Source organism: Hippoglossus stenolepis, chromosome 11 (assembly GCF_022539355.2).
Source record: "Hippoglossus stenolepis isolate QCI-W04-F060 chromosome 11, HSTE1.2, whole genome shotgun sequence".
NCBI classification, from domain to species: Eukaryota; Metazoa; Chordata; class Actinopteri; order Pleuronectiformes; family Pleuronectidae; genus Hippoglossus; species Hippoglossus stenolepis.
This window is the reverse complement of record NC_061493.1, coordinates 3,160,896-3,176,126: the sequence shown is the minus strand read 5'-3', so window position 1 is coordinate 3,176,126 and position 15,231 is coordinate 3,160,896. Positions and strand designations below refer to the sequence as shown.

Sequence of the window (15,231 nt, the reverse complement as noted above, 5' to 3'; positions counted from 1 at the left end):
TGTAGACGTTGACACTGGCGTTTTGCAGGTACCATTTAAAGAAGCTGCCAGTTGAGGACCTGTGAGGCGTCTATTTCTCAAACTAGAGACTCTAATATACTTGTCTTCTTGCTGAGTTGTGCACGGGGCCTCCCACTTCTCTTTCTACTCTGGTTAGAGCCCGTTTGTGCTGTTCTCTGAAGGAGTAGTACAAACGTTGTAGGGATTTTCAGTTTCTTCGCAATTTCTCTCATGGAATAGCCTTCATTTCTAAGAACAAGAATAGACTGGTGAGTTTCCCATGAAAGTTCTCTTTTTCTGGCCATTTTGAGAGTATAATCGAACCCACAAATGTGATGCTCCAGATACTCAACTAGCTCAAAGGAAGGCCAGTTTTATAGCTTCTCTCACCAGCAAAACAGTTTTCAGCTGTGCTAACATAATTGCACAAGGGTTTTCAAGGGTTTTCTCATCATCCATTAGTCTTCTAAGGCGATTAGCAAACACAATGTACCATTAGAACACTGGAGTGATAGTTGCTGGAAATGGGCCTCTATACACCTATGTAGATATTTCATTAAAAACCAGACGTTTCCACCTAGAATAGTCATTTACCACATTAACAATGTATAGAGTGTATTTCTGATTAATTTAATGTTATCTTCATTGAAAAAAACAGTGCTTTTCTTTGAAAAATAAGGACATTTCTAAGTGACCCCAAACTTTTGAATGGTAGTGTATCTGTGTATTTGTGTTGATTTTTCCTCTAGGTAACTCAGACATGTCCAGGGCCCCAGCTGTGGCCACATCGTGGATCATGATCTGTGGATCGCGTATCAGAGTTCGTAATGGTGGATCCAGTATAGCGGATTCTGTATCGTGCTGGCTGACCGTGATAATAATGGCGGATCCTGTATCGTGTTGGCATCTGATAGTGGTGGTGGACCACGATCGAGGTGGCAGCTGATGGTGGATCCTAATGGCGGCAGTGGACAATGTCTGTGGACTATAGTGGCATCCGATCTTGATGGTGGATCATGATCGTGGTGGCTGCTGACCATAGACTATGATTGCAGCAGGACTGCCTGATATATAGTATTTCTCCTCAGATGCTCGACCATTACTGACAATAATCCGTCAATTCATTGACCATCAGTTATGCTTCAAAATGTTTACCCTTATCAATGCTGCTAAAACCTTTATCTTGATGATGTTCTCCTTTACACTTGACATCTATTGCACTTCTGTCCGTCCTGGGAGAGGGATCCTCACATGTGGCTCTCTCTGAGGTTTCTACGTTCTTTTTACCATGTTGAAAGGGTTTTTTAGTCGTTTTTCCTTACTCTTGTTGAGGGTTAAGGGCAGAGGATGTCACACCTTGTTAAAGCCCTATGAGACAAACTGTGATTTGGGAATATCGGTTATACAAATAAAATTTGATTGATTGATTGAGACAGCCTGCACCTGTGGATGTCCAACCTTGATTCAACATTAGAAAACATGAATATCCTTGAACTCAAGTCAGTGAAAATATGAGTATTAATCATTCTGACTGGTTCACGTCAGTTTATATTGGCCACAGTCATACAAAATACTGTCATTTGAAGAATATAATCTGTTTTTAAAATCTCTGCCTGTCAGGACAGTCCAGAACAAATCTTTGTGTGATCTTTGTGTTGGATCCATCAGTTCTTCTCTCAGCCTGGATCTGAATCAAACTACACCATCAGGTGGAAGGAGCTAGAATTTTCTGTGTTGGAGCCATTTGTGAAATATATGTTAAATAGTTATACATTTATTTTTCAACATGCCTGAATCATTAAGACTATGCACTTTCACATTTACATTGTAGTTTGGGGCTTGACTGGGACCATTAGGGACTTCAGTCCCAATTGGCTGATGGTTACTGTTCTGTCTGTGCTTGTTTAGTTTTTTAAGCTAGGGAGCGGAGAGCACACTCGTCATGGACAAGGCTCATATTCCCCACTACGGTCTTTGAGTAGATTATTAAACACATTCTGTTTGTGTACTCTATAACTAGAAGGAAGTTTCAGTAAAGCTACGCTAACATTGTGATTTATGTGAATTTAAAAATAAATCAGAAAGAACTAATAAATGCTAAGGACATGTTAACTGACTGATATTTAAAAGAGAGCTGATGTTTACGGGACCTCTGTGAAATATTGATATGCCCCTACAAACAAACACACACACACAATTATATATTGAGCAATTGAGCAATAAATGTTCCTGAAATAATTCTCCACACGTGTAACATTGCAGATGAATTTACTCAGTAACAGAAACAGAGCAGTTTTGTGATATTATTTTTGGGATATTTACAGACAAAACTTTCACATGTCATACCAGACATTAAGAAACTTCAGGCTAAAGTGCCCTTGAAAATTAGCTGTACAAAACGTCCCTTTTTTTTAAACTAGAATTTACAGATTGTATTTAATTGCTTTATTTTTCTCATTTGTGTGTAGGTGTTAGTTTAATCATCTTCTCGTATGTGGGACTGGTTTGAGTGGCAGTGAGGAGAGTTTGACATTTCTACATGATTTCTACACTTTCACAGGCTGTTTGAGGGGTAAAGACCTGCTCTTATATCTGCATGTTCAGCGGTCGGATCTCGTCCACTCTGTTGCGGTGCAGCTGGAAGGCGGGGGTGACCCAGCGGCCACACGAACACTGATCCCCACACCAGTTGAAAGAGCCCAGCTTAGAGCTACACTTAGGACACAGCAGCTACACACATAAAAACACACACATGGACAGAGAGAAGAGAAACCGCAAACGGTCAGTACAGATCACAAAACCAACTGGGACATGTGGATCTGTGGATCTATGCCTCAAAGGACATTTTAGTATGTTCTTCAGGGTTAAGACTTGGTTTTAGGATTGTGTGTGTGTGTGTGTGTGTGTGTGTGTGTGTGTGTGTGTGTGTGTGTGTGTGTGTGTGTGTGTTAGTGTGAGATAGTACCTGTCCATCCATCACCCCAATTAAAGCTTGTTCCATCCACTGCACTGGTTCAATGAAGTAAGATGTACACTGGACGTCTCCTAGACAACACATTTTATTTCGTTATTACAACTTCCCCATGTGACACCATTAAGTGAAAAACTGACTTACATTGATTTACAATATAATTTTCAAATATTATTGTCATATTTAGTCATATTTGGTCATTAATGTAAACTATCTCAGTCCTAGCTGCATATCAGAAACAACTTCCGTCCATATCAACATGCACATCACATGACGATCAATGCACACTGGTCTTGTGTATGTGGGGGTCAACAGAACGCAGAGGGTTGCTTAGATGCAGAAGATACTATGAACACTGAAAAGTAAGTGTGGTGTATTCAGCTAACATAGATTGTTAATGACATGTTCATGATTAGGGGGCCCCTCGTTAATGACATGTTCATGGTTAGGGGGCCCCTCGTTTCCTGACTCTCAGATGAATCTAATTATTATTCGATATGATACTCGTTAAGTTCTCTTTGACCTGGAGAAACTCTCTTTGACCTGTTAGATAGAGGGATTTCCATATTTAAGTAGGAAGTAGATAGAGGGGTTTCCATCTTTAAGTAGGAAGCATGTTTTGTATTAGAGGCCCCTATGTATGACGTCATTTTATCTTATTTCCTGGGCGGAAACAACTTCCCTATATGAAGGCTTGTCCGGCACCGGCGAGGTAGACTTCTTCATTGGCCGAGAACGCCTCGGGTATACCTAGGTACCTGTGCTGACCTGTAACTTCTGTGTAATAAACCTTATTATACAAACAAGAACGGTGTGTCATGGAGATTCCTTCATCATCATCTTCAACATCACTGCTGCTTAAATATACGACATAAGCAACCCTTGTAATGAGTTATACATGTTGCATTCACTGCTGGAGGTTGACACTGTTCGTTTCCTTCTAGAGGAGGGTGACGTGATCGGGCCGTGATGAATCAGGGAAGGATACATCATAATTCATCTGATGAAAGTGTCTTGCAACTCTAGTAGTGGTTAACATAGCCATGAGCTACTGCCAAATTCAGTAGACTTCCCACAGCTCCCTCTCCAGATTTGTTTGCACGTTGACTAATCAGCACGATTTTAAGAAAACCTAAACATATACAAATTCTCAGGTAAGTCCTGGAGTTATCATGAGTGTGTTTTTTTCTTCTATTTCTAAGTGGAGTCATGGATGTTTATTTGCAAATTGAAATCTTAACATGGAAACTCACACTGAACACAAAAATGTGTGCATCGTGTCTGTGTGTTCAGATATGACATCACAGCCACTGCTGCTGCTGATTGGTTTTCAGACAACCTCCGTGCTCCTGTCCCTTTCACCTCATGCTGTCTGTCTACCTCTGAGTGTATCACCAGGTATTATCTTACCAGTGAGGTTACTGAACCTCTTGTGAGCAAAGGCTGTCGCTCCTTCTCCTACTGGGTGACTGAGAATACTGGAGCCACGGAACAGAGTTCGTCTGCAGAGGAGAGAGCTGGAGTCAGGCTGTGCATTTCCCAAAATGTTCAATTATTCCTTTAAACATGCTGCAGTGGTTTCCATTCATCATCTAGACTGTGGCAGCTCAAAACATGTTAATTTGTACCACCACAGTTTCATAATGAATCTCTTTTTTTTTACATTTCTCATAATGACATTAAGAAATCTTGCTGGTGCTGTCATGAAATCGCGAGTTATGATCAATAACGTTTTAACCGTCCATGCAGACAGTCAGACGACCTCATAGTTTCAGCTGCAGTTGTGGCATAAATGAAGTTCTCGCTCTCTCTCTCACCCGAGAACTTCTCTTTCACTCTGAATCTGTTGCGCATGAGAGTGACCTTCATGCACATGTGCCTCCGTTACAGCCATAGATTAGAATAATTCTGTGAGAAATGCTGTAGTGATGACAAAATGAAATCTGAAGCAGCTTATTTGTAAAATAATACAATTCTTTGCAGACGGAAAGGTTGTCCCTTATTGTCACCATCATAATTCAGGAAGAAAATGACAAATACAGTAAAGTTTCTTATTTAAGGTCTTTAAATATTCCTATACAACATGAATCACCTTCATTATAAAACCTCCCCACATTCAGCCACTGTATAAACTTTGCACTTGTCACCTGCATTTCCTGCAGCGATAGGACACTTCAGGGGAGCTGGAGTGGGCAGGGTCAACGGCAAACAGCTCCCTGGGAACTTGCTGCAACTCCACACACACACACACACACACACACACACACACACACACACACACACACAGAAAATAATGCAGATTTTCAATAATCAAATAATGATGAAATAAAACTGTCTGTAATGTATGCGTTTACCAGAACTTCTCAGTGATCTTGCTCAGTCTGTATTGTTTGTACAGAGGACTGGAGGCGTCCACTTCACACTTCATGGCCTCATAAAGATACAACTGCTCCTCAAAACCACTGTTGACCCTGAAATACATCAGCAGCTGTCAATGTCCCCATCTGCCTCTCATAATAATGACATGTCCAACCATTCTGTCAATTCTCTCATAAAAACTCACTTCACCCAAGTTATTTGATCACTTAAAGGCTGAAAGTGAAAAAACCCACAACAGAAAAACTTTCAGGCCACATCAACACCATTACGTTCTAATACGATCTCTGTCAAGATGAAAGTTTTAGCCCGTGTAGATAGTGTTAGGATTTTAATAATATAATTAGACATGATAGCCCCGAAAAGGATCGATTTTACGCGCACCATGTTTGTACCTTAACAGAAAGAATTAATGTGTGTGTCTGTGAAGATGGCAATGAAACTGAACTCTAAACAAATGCAGTATGTTAGACAGGGGTGGGGGCAGGGGCAGTTTGGGCTGAATATGTGGGAAAATGTGCGGCCTTCACATAGTAACTGATAGTAGCCGTTGCTGGCTGGTTTTAATCTTGAAGTTGGTTGTTGTGTGTGTGTGTGCGTCACATCGCAGTTCAGTCTTGCACCTGTCTGATAAGGCCTGTTTTGAGAAGACTGTACATCTGTGGCATACAAGACACTGTACTTTAACTTGTTCTCATACCTAACTTACTATATTACAGCCTAAACTCCATTAGCTTTATTCAAACATCACACATACATGAATGCACTTGTTTTCTTAAAAAACTGTGACATACCCTTAGAAAGAATTCAAGCAGCTGCCACTAGGGTCTGAAGGACAGATAGGAAAGGCGTTGTTTTGTCTAGAAAATGCGCATGCCATACTGAAAACTCACAAGCTGTCAGCCGATTCAAGGCTTGTTTTAAAACACCAAACCAAACACTGTCAGAATGTGAAGATTTTCCCAGCTACGGTCAGAGGAGGGACGAAACTGGGAGCGGCTCCTCATCATTGGCGGATTCCAGTGCCTAGAGGCTGGGACCAGCCTGTGCACTAGCCACGGTGACTCCCCCTCGTTATTGACCAATGAAGCTCTACCTACTATTATAAATATTGCGTCCGCCGTCCGTTCAGGGCGACTCTTGACTTCCCTGTCGGTATTAGGCGGCCTGGGGCTGTACGTTGAGTGCCCATAGCTATGTAGTAGCTTTTCATTGCTTCTAAATAAATACTTTTTTGAACCAAGACCGACTCTTCTCTCTACCTAAGGATAAAAGAACACGACAATAGGAAGAAACAGTTACAGAATACAAAATACTACAAATAAAAAACACCAATGGGGAAAAGTAAGAGCAGGGATTTTCTTTTCTTGGACCAACCACAAAGTGGAGCTGTTACTGATAGTAGCTGTTAAAAATGATTTGCATTCACCTCTGATAATCAAGTTGTGACTAATAACACTCACACAAGCAATTTTACAGAAGGTGATCTGTCTCAGTTTCTACCCATTCAAACTGAAATTCAACACCAGTTTTCAAGAAGGAAAATTCCAGAGTAGTGTGGATGACAGACATAAATGTAGCTGCAGTGATGGGTTTCAAAACTAAAATGTAGTAGTGTGGACGTAACATCAGTGATTTAAGCTAATTAATGAGAAAGCGCTGACACACAGAAACACACTTACTGTACATCCTGTTTGACACTCTTCAGTTTGTGATAAGCCTCTATGAAGCCCAGCTGGTGTCTCTTCATTAGATAACAATGGTTGCACTTCGACTTCGACCAGCCTGACTGAGACACACACGCACACACACACAGTCAAATGCCTTGTTGGTTTTTTGTTTACCGTACAGCAGGGGTTTCAAAGTTTGAGGCTGTGAGCCTCCCCTCACACAAACTTTGGAAAAAGGTACCTCCTCACCCCACAATAGTTTACATGCCTAGTTTCGCTTAATTTCTGGCTGGATAGAGAAACAAATATTGTTTGCTTGACAAAACTTGGGACTTCACATAATATGAGAAAGCTTTTGTCTGAGGTTTTTTTTAATAAATGTCTAACTCTGAGAAAGTGGGGGAAACAGTAAAATTTCCCAAAGCTACTGTATCTCTGAACTATTCCTTTAACGAGATCACACACATTCAGGCAGTTCTGTGTCATCTCCTTTCTATAACTAGCAATAAATAATGTATTATTTCACTTCCATTCACTGAGCATCACCAGAAACTGTTTGAAAACCTCTGCCATGCAGCATGGATTTCATATTTATCAAACTAATTCATAACTGTATCTGAAAGTGACTGCTTTTATTTTTGATATTTTAAGTACATTTTTCTGACAATACTTCTGACAAGTACATTTTAAATGCAGGACTTTTCCTTATAATGGAGTATTTTAATTCAATTCCCTAAAACCTTTGTGGTGTGGACATATTTTATGGATATTTGGTAACATACGTCACCATAAAAACTGGCTAGAAATAGATCAAGGAATACAAAAGACATTATTGAGGAAAAACCAACAGAGCCAAACTTTAGGTCTTCCCGTTGACCTCTGACCCTTACCAGTGAACAATGACAGTCCCACCTCCAACCACAGCCTCCTGAATGAACAGGTAGCAGTCGTCCAGGTGACTCAGGAGGTCAGAGGTCACCTCATCTAAAACGTTGACCCACTTCATGCGGAAGGCACCATCAGCGGGAAGCTGAGGGGTGGGGTCGACAGAGTCCACAGACAGGACATGAGTGACAGCGGCATCAGCCAGTGCCTGCCTGTCATTGAGATCGGCCGCGGTGCCAATGTACAGACTGGGGTCCACCAGGATCATGACTGCAAAGAGAGACACAGAGAGCTCACATCTGTCTGTTCTTACCAGGAGCTAACACGATGATTTGTTATAAATCACATCCCTCATGATTGTGTTTTCATAAATATGACCACAAACATCTCCTATGTATCTAAAAGGCTGGATACAACAAACCTGAGAGGAAAGATGGTCTAGTTTTCTTCCTACGTGTCTGTTTTTGATTCATTGTGTGATTGTGTTTCAACTTTGTTAAAGATTTTTCCTTCTAAAATGTTTGAGTTAAAGATTGAAAGAGAAAAATCCAAATTATCTCTTTTTTTTCCTATCAGTACAGGGGAATTTAAAAACACTGAAAATATTATCAGTGCTTATTCCCTTGATTTTGAATTGATAACTGATGTTATTGTATATATATGTTTTCATTCTTCTTCGCTCTCTTTCTAGTTATACAGCACATTTCATACACAGAGGTAAATACAGTGTGCTGAACAGGGACATTTTAAACAACACAGAGACTAAATGAAAAGAAATCCATTTAAAATCAGATAGCACAGTTTAAAACAATTTTCCAGCAAAATAAAATAATAGTAGAATAAAAGAGTAAATCTGTTTTAAAATTCTCTGCCTGTCAGAATAGTCCAGAACAAATGTGTTTTGTGTTGGATCCATCAGTTCTTCTCTCAGCCTAGATCTGAATCAAACTACACCATCAGGTGGAAGGAGCTAGAATTCTCTGTGTTGGAGCCATTTGTGAAATATATGTTAAATAGTTATACATTTATTTTTCAACATCCATGATTTATTATTTATTATGCAGTTTCACATACATTTTTTCATTTTCTTCTGATATTTACTGATATTTTTATTTAAATCTGTGTATAGCAACACATTCACATCATAAACACACATTAAAGGGGACATAGCATGCAAATTCCACTTTGTTAGTGCTTCTACAGGTTAATGTGGGTATCTGGCATGTCTACCAACCCAAAAACTCTGGGAAAAAAACACTCGCGCGTTTTGTTATGGTTCCTCTAAGTCAGAAACGTCATGCTTGAGTGACTCGATTGAGCTTCCTGGGTTTTGTGTCGTAACAAGGAACTGGAAGTCTCCCTACATGGCCTTGGCCCACCCCCCACCTCACCCCCCCACATTTAATTATGTGATTGGGAAAATTAAAACTCCAGAACAGAAGGGGAATAAAAAGTATGGGATGCATCTTTGATAATTTATATCATATAAAATATGTAATTTATATCATTTAAAATCATGGGGGGAGAGGGGGAGGGGGGAGCTGGCTCATTAGCATTTAAAGGAACAGGCACTCAAAACAGGTCACTCTGTGGTGGGCTGTTTTATACAGGGTAAAAAGGGTGCTGTTTGAAATGATCCTTGTGGTATTTTGACCAAAGTATGTTACAGACATTTCATTAAGACCCGAAGGAACCATATCAACTTGTGGTAAAATGGGCATGCTATGTCCCCTTTAAACAAAATTGTTGTACAAAACAGTTCTATATATATATATATATATATATATATATATACAAAATGAAGCTCATTTTCACCTTCACATCTGAATGTGTTGTTTCACAGTTTACACCTTTCACCTGCGTAAAGTTTTTTGATTTCTTGTGCATCATTTTAATTTAAAAATCTCTCAGCAGCATCTCCATGGACCCTTATACTAACACAAGCAGCCTTGAATATTCAGTCTGACATTAGAATTAGAAATATTAGAATATCCTTGATGAATAAAATAAATAAAATAAACCACAACTAAAAAAGACTGTTAATAAAACTTGGTCTTTAATAAATTTGAAACATTTGGCCCAGAATATATTTGTCCAGCTCAGTAAAGTGAATGGTTATGATTTAGATGAACTTTTAGGTTTCTATTGTATTAGGTTAGTGGGTGTGTGTCTCTCTCTTAAACTCTGGAGTGAATCAAACAAACACAAAGTAAAGTTCAGTTCTGTTCAGGTTCTAATAACTTTTGATGCGTGTTGGTGTTGATAGCGAAAAAGTAAAGTGAGCTCATGTGTGATCACATGCCAGCATGGAACTGTGTTCAGCAATAGCTAATGCCATGGTGGCTTGGGTGGAACTGTTATAAGGCTTTGCCTTTTGAGTATGTTTTTGAGTCGTCATGTATTTTTTATATCACAAAGTTTGGCGTAGAAATCAGCCTTACAATACAGGCAGTATGCCCGTGTATCATCTCCAATAAACGGCTTCAACCAGCCTTTGAATTCAGGGTTTGATTCCCACTCCTTTCTGTATTTTTGAGTGTACAGTTTAGACTGAGGCATGATGAGCTAGCTAGCTAGATGTTTAGCTTATGTCACAGAGAGGCACACACAGTGGACGAGGTGAGTAAGTGACGGTTTTAGTCTCAATCACTAAGTTCTTCCTTCATGACAACTGTGAGGGGGTGGATTTTTCCAACTCACTCATTTAAATTATATAGAGGTTTGAAATTATGAATAATTATCACTTGATGGACAGGTGACGTCACCGTTAGCTCGTCACTCCAGCTTCTAGCCTGTTGCCTGCTTGGCTTCACCTGAGCTAACAGGCGAATCCCCGTCACTGAACACGACCTGAGTCTGTGGAGAGGGTTTCAATCACATATCTATGGAAGCCCATTTCCGCCACTGTGATGAAGATGTGATAAAAATCCTGTATCTCATTATTATGAGATAGTATCTCATTATTATGACTTAGTGTCTCATTATTATGACTGCTACTACTGACTGCTACTCTGACAGCAGAGCAGGGAAGCCATGGTTGAGAGACTGCGGTCAAGCCAGCCGCCTCTCGTGTTTGCATTGTCAAAACAGCCGACTGTTGTTTCTCGCGTGGAATTGATTGAACATTTACGATAATCGTTGTGAAGCGGTTCTGAGGAGCTGTTTTTTTCCTCAAAGTACTGACACTGTGTAGTTTTTGAGTAATCCTGTGTCAAAGTCCCTTCCATAAAACAAGAATGAGCTTCTTCTGCTATATTTGATGAAGGATAAAAAGCTTTTTTACCATACGTTCTTCATAAAACTGATATTGTTGGAGTACTAGTTAGACTACTGCCAAAAATACTATTAAGTACTCAAAATGTGTACTTTTTGAATAATCCTCTGTCAAAAGGACGAAGCCTATTGTCAGAGTTGGTGAGGCAGTGGGACCCAGACGCAGAGTTTTAAACTAAGGAGTCTTTTAATGAAAGGAACAGGAGATCAGGACGGGAGCTCAGGAGACACAGGAATACAAAACACTGGAGAGCAGATCAGGAGATCCGGACAGGACAGGAGATTAGGAGATGTAGACACGAGAACACAACTACATACGACAACGATCCGACCAGAACAAGGAGAAGCACAGAGGCTTAAATACACACAGGGAAGGCAGGGGCAATTAGACACAGGTGAGACACATGAGGACTGGTGCAGACAATCACAGACAGGAAGTAAAGCTAGAGACAAGACACAAGAACCCAGACACTACAAAATAAAACAGGAAACAGAACCCGGAGTGTGAAAACATGAAAAGCAGGAACAACTAAATCAGCCAGACAAACATACAGGGATATATTAATAAACAGAAAACACTTCTTCAAAAAGAAGTGGACAAAATAACACTCAGAACACCAGACCATGACAGTACCCCCCCCCCTCAAGGTCCGGATTCCAGACGGACCAAAAAATGAACTGAGACGGGAGGGAGGAGGTGGGATCCGGAGGAGGGAATCCTGGACAGGGACAGAGAACAGAGTCTCAGGTGGGCTGCACCGTGGCCGATCCGAAACAGAGTACAGAGTCTCAGGCGGGCGGCGCGGAGGCCGGTCAGGGGCAGAGAACAAAGATTCTGGCGGACGGCACCGTGGCCGCTCAGGGACAGAGTACAGGGGCTCAGGGGGACGGCACCGTGGCCGATCAGGAACAGAGTACAGAGTCTCGGGCGGGCGGCGCGGCGGCCGATCAGGGACAAGGCACGGGGACTCGGGTGTACGGCCCGGAGGCTGATCAGGGACAGGGAACAAATACTCGGGCGGACGGCACCGTGGCCGCCCAGGAACCGAGAACAAGGGCTCAGGTGGACGGCCCGGAGGCCGGTCAGAGACGAAGCACGGAGCCTCAGGCGGACGGCCCGGAGGCCGATCAGGGACGCTGACGGGACCCCAGACGCCGTAACAGGTGTGACGTCTGCCGGGACCCCCGACGCTGGAACCGGTGTGACGTCAGCCGGGACCCTCCGGCGCAGAACAGGAATGGAAGTAGCGCCTGCCGGGATCGCCGACGCCAAAACACGAGTGGCGGCTGCCGGGACACTCCGGCGCGGAACAGGAACTGGAGTAGGCGCTGCGAGGACACCCGACGCCGGAACAGGAGCCGCGCCTGCCAGGACCCTCCGGCGCGGGACAGGAACCGGGACTGGCGTGGTCGCTGCCGGGACCCCCGACGCCGGAACGGGAGTGACGCCAGCCGACCTCCGCGGGAACAGTAACTGGTATCGCGCGAGGACCCCGCGCCGGAACAGGAGTGACGTCAGCCGGGACCCTCCGGCGCGGAACAGGAACTGGAGTATACGCCGCGAGGACCCCCGACGTCGGAACAGGAGTGACGTCAGCCGGGACCCTCCGGCGTGGGACAAGAACTAGAAGAAGCGCTGCGAGGACACCCGACACCGGAACAGGAGTGGCGTCTGCCGGGACCCTCCGGCGCGGGACAGGAACTGGGACTGGCGTGGTTGCTGCCGGGACCCCGACGCCGGAACAGGAGTGGCGTCTGCCGGGACCCTCCGGCGCGGGACAGGAACTGGGACTGGCGTGGTTGCTGCCGGGACCCCCGACGCCGGAACAGGAGTGACGTCAGCCAGGACCCTCCGGCGCGGGACAGGGACTGGAGGAGACGCTGCGAGGACCCCCGACGCCGGAACAGGAGTGACGTCAGCCGGGACCCTCCGGCGCAGAACAGGAACTGGAAGAAGCGCTGCAAAGACCCCCGACGCCGGAACAGGAGTGGCGTCTGCCGGGACCCTCCGGCGCTGGACAGGACTGGGGGAGGCTGCGGCCCAGCCAGGACTGGAGGCTGCGGCCCAGCCAGGACTGGAGGTGAGGGGTTCCTGTTGTGAGCGCCCCCTCTCCGACGTCTGCCACCCCCAGCAGAGACTTTCTCCCTAAGGCTGCGGGGTCCTCCAAACGCCAGGTGGCTTCCCACGTAAGGGTTTGTGGATGGGGCTGGAGGGTGGTGCCTGTGAACAGGCCGTAGAGGAGGGGGGTTCCTGCTCCGACATCTGCCACCCACAGCAGAAGCTTTCTGGAGGCTGCGGGGTCCTCCCCAAGCCAGGCGGCTTCCCGCGTACGGGTTTGAGGATGGGGCTGGAGGGTTGAGGAATTTAGGCTGAATTTATTCAGCCTGTCCCACACGTGTTGTATGAAGCAGGGGAATGTGTGCACATGGTGTTTAAACATGGGATATTAAGTCATAATTATGAGATACTTAGTCATTATAATGAGATACAGGATTATTATTTTCTTCATCACAGTGGCGGAGATGGGCCTCCATACATATCGGATGAATCACACGGTTTTCTGTGGTAAGTAAAATACGGTATTTTATTTATGTGTTAGTAGTGATTAGCAGGTATCAGTGTCTCTGTACCTGGCATCTCCTAAAGCTCTTTATTCAGAGTATTGGTGTTGATGTGTTGTAACGTGTTACAGTGAAAACTAAACTTGTCTGCTACATTCAGTTTTTACATCTTTAATATTAGGCAGACTTTACTGAATCTGTCATTTGTGTGTTAAATAAGTAGACATGCAGAATAATGTATTTGTTTGTCAAATATAAATAAATTATAGGAAGTGTAACTTTACTACAATAGACAGTCACATAGAGAACCTGAGGCTGATGTCCACCACCTATTTCCTAAGCTGAAGTGAAGTGATTATGATCTGATGAACTTTGAAGTAATAAACTTTTTATTTTTACCATGTAAAAGTCTGTGAAGGAGTTAACCTGGCACGTGTATGACTTTACATATCTGTGTATTTGTGTTGATTTTTCCTCTTGGTGACTCAGACATGTCCAGGGCCCCAGCTGTGGCCACATCGTGGATCATGATCTGTGGATCGCGTATCAGAGTTCGTAATGGTGGATCCAGTATAGCGGATTCTGTATCGTGCTGGCTGACCATGATAATAATGGCGGATCCTGTATCGTGTTGGCATCTGATAGTGGTGGTGGACCACGATCGAGGTGGCAGCTGATGGTGGATCGTAATGGCGGCAGTGGACAATGTCTGTGGACTATAGTGGCATCCGATCCTGATGGTGGATCATGATCGTGCTGGCTGCTGACCATAGACTATGATTGCAGCAGGACTGCTTGATATATAGTATTTCTCCTCAGATACTCGACCATTACTGACAATAATCCGTCAATTCATTGACCTTCAGTTATGCTTCAAAATGTTTACCCTTATCAATGCTGCTAAAACCTTTATCTTGATGATGTTCTCCTTTACACTTGACATCTATTGCACTTCTGTCCGTCCTGGGAGAGGGATCCTCACATGTGGCTCTCTGTGAGGTTTCTACCTTCTTTTTACCCTGTTGAAGGTTTTTTTTGTAGTTTTTCCTTACTCTTGTTGAGGGTTAAGGGCAGAGGATGTCACACCATGTTAAAGCCCTATGAGACAAACTGTGATTTGGGAATATGGGCTATACAAATAAAATTTGATTGATTGATTGAGACAGCCTGCACCTGTGGATGTCCAACCTTGATTCAACATTAGAAAACATGAATATCCTTGAACTCAAGTCAGTGAAAATATGAGTATTAATCATTCTGACTGGTTCACGTCAGTTTATATTGGCCACAGTCATACAAAATACTGTCATTTGAAGAATATAATCTGTTTTTAAAATCTCTGCCTGTCAGGACAGTCCAGAACAAATCTTTGTGTGATCTTTGTGTTGGATCCATCAGTTCTTCTCTCAGCCTGGATCTGAATCAAACTACACCATCAGGTGGAAGGAGCTAGAATTTTCTGTGTTGGAGCCATTTGTGAAATATATGTTAAAT

The 15,231-nt window shown here is 43.2% G+C and overlaps 1 pseudogene; it reads right to left on the bottom strand.

Annotated features, from left to right (window-relative positions):
• Window positions 1-2,251: 2,251 nt before the first annotated feature.
• LOC124854471 lies at window positions 2,252-8,259 on the bottom strand (annotated as a pseudogene).
• Between the last annotated feature and the right edge of the window lie 6,972 nt (window positions 8,260-15,231).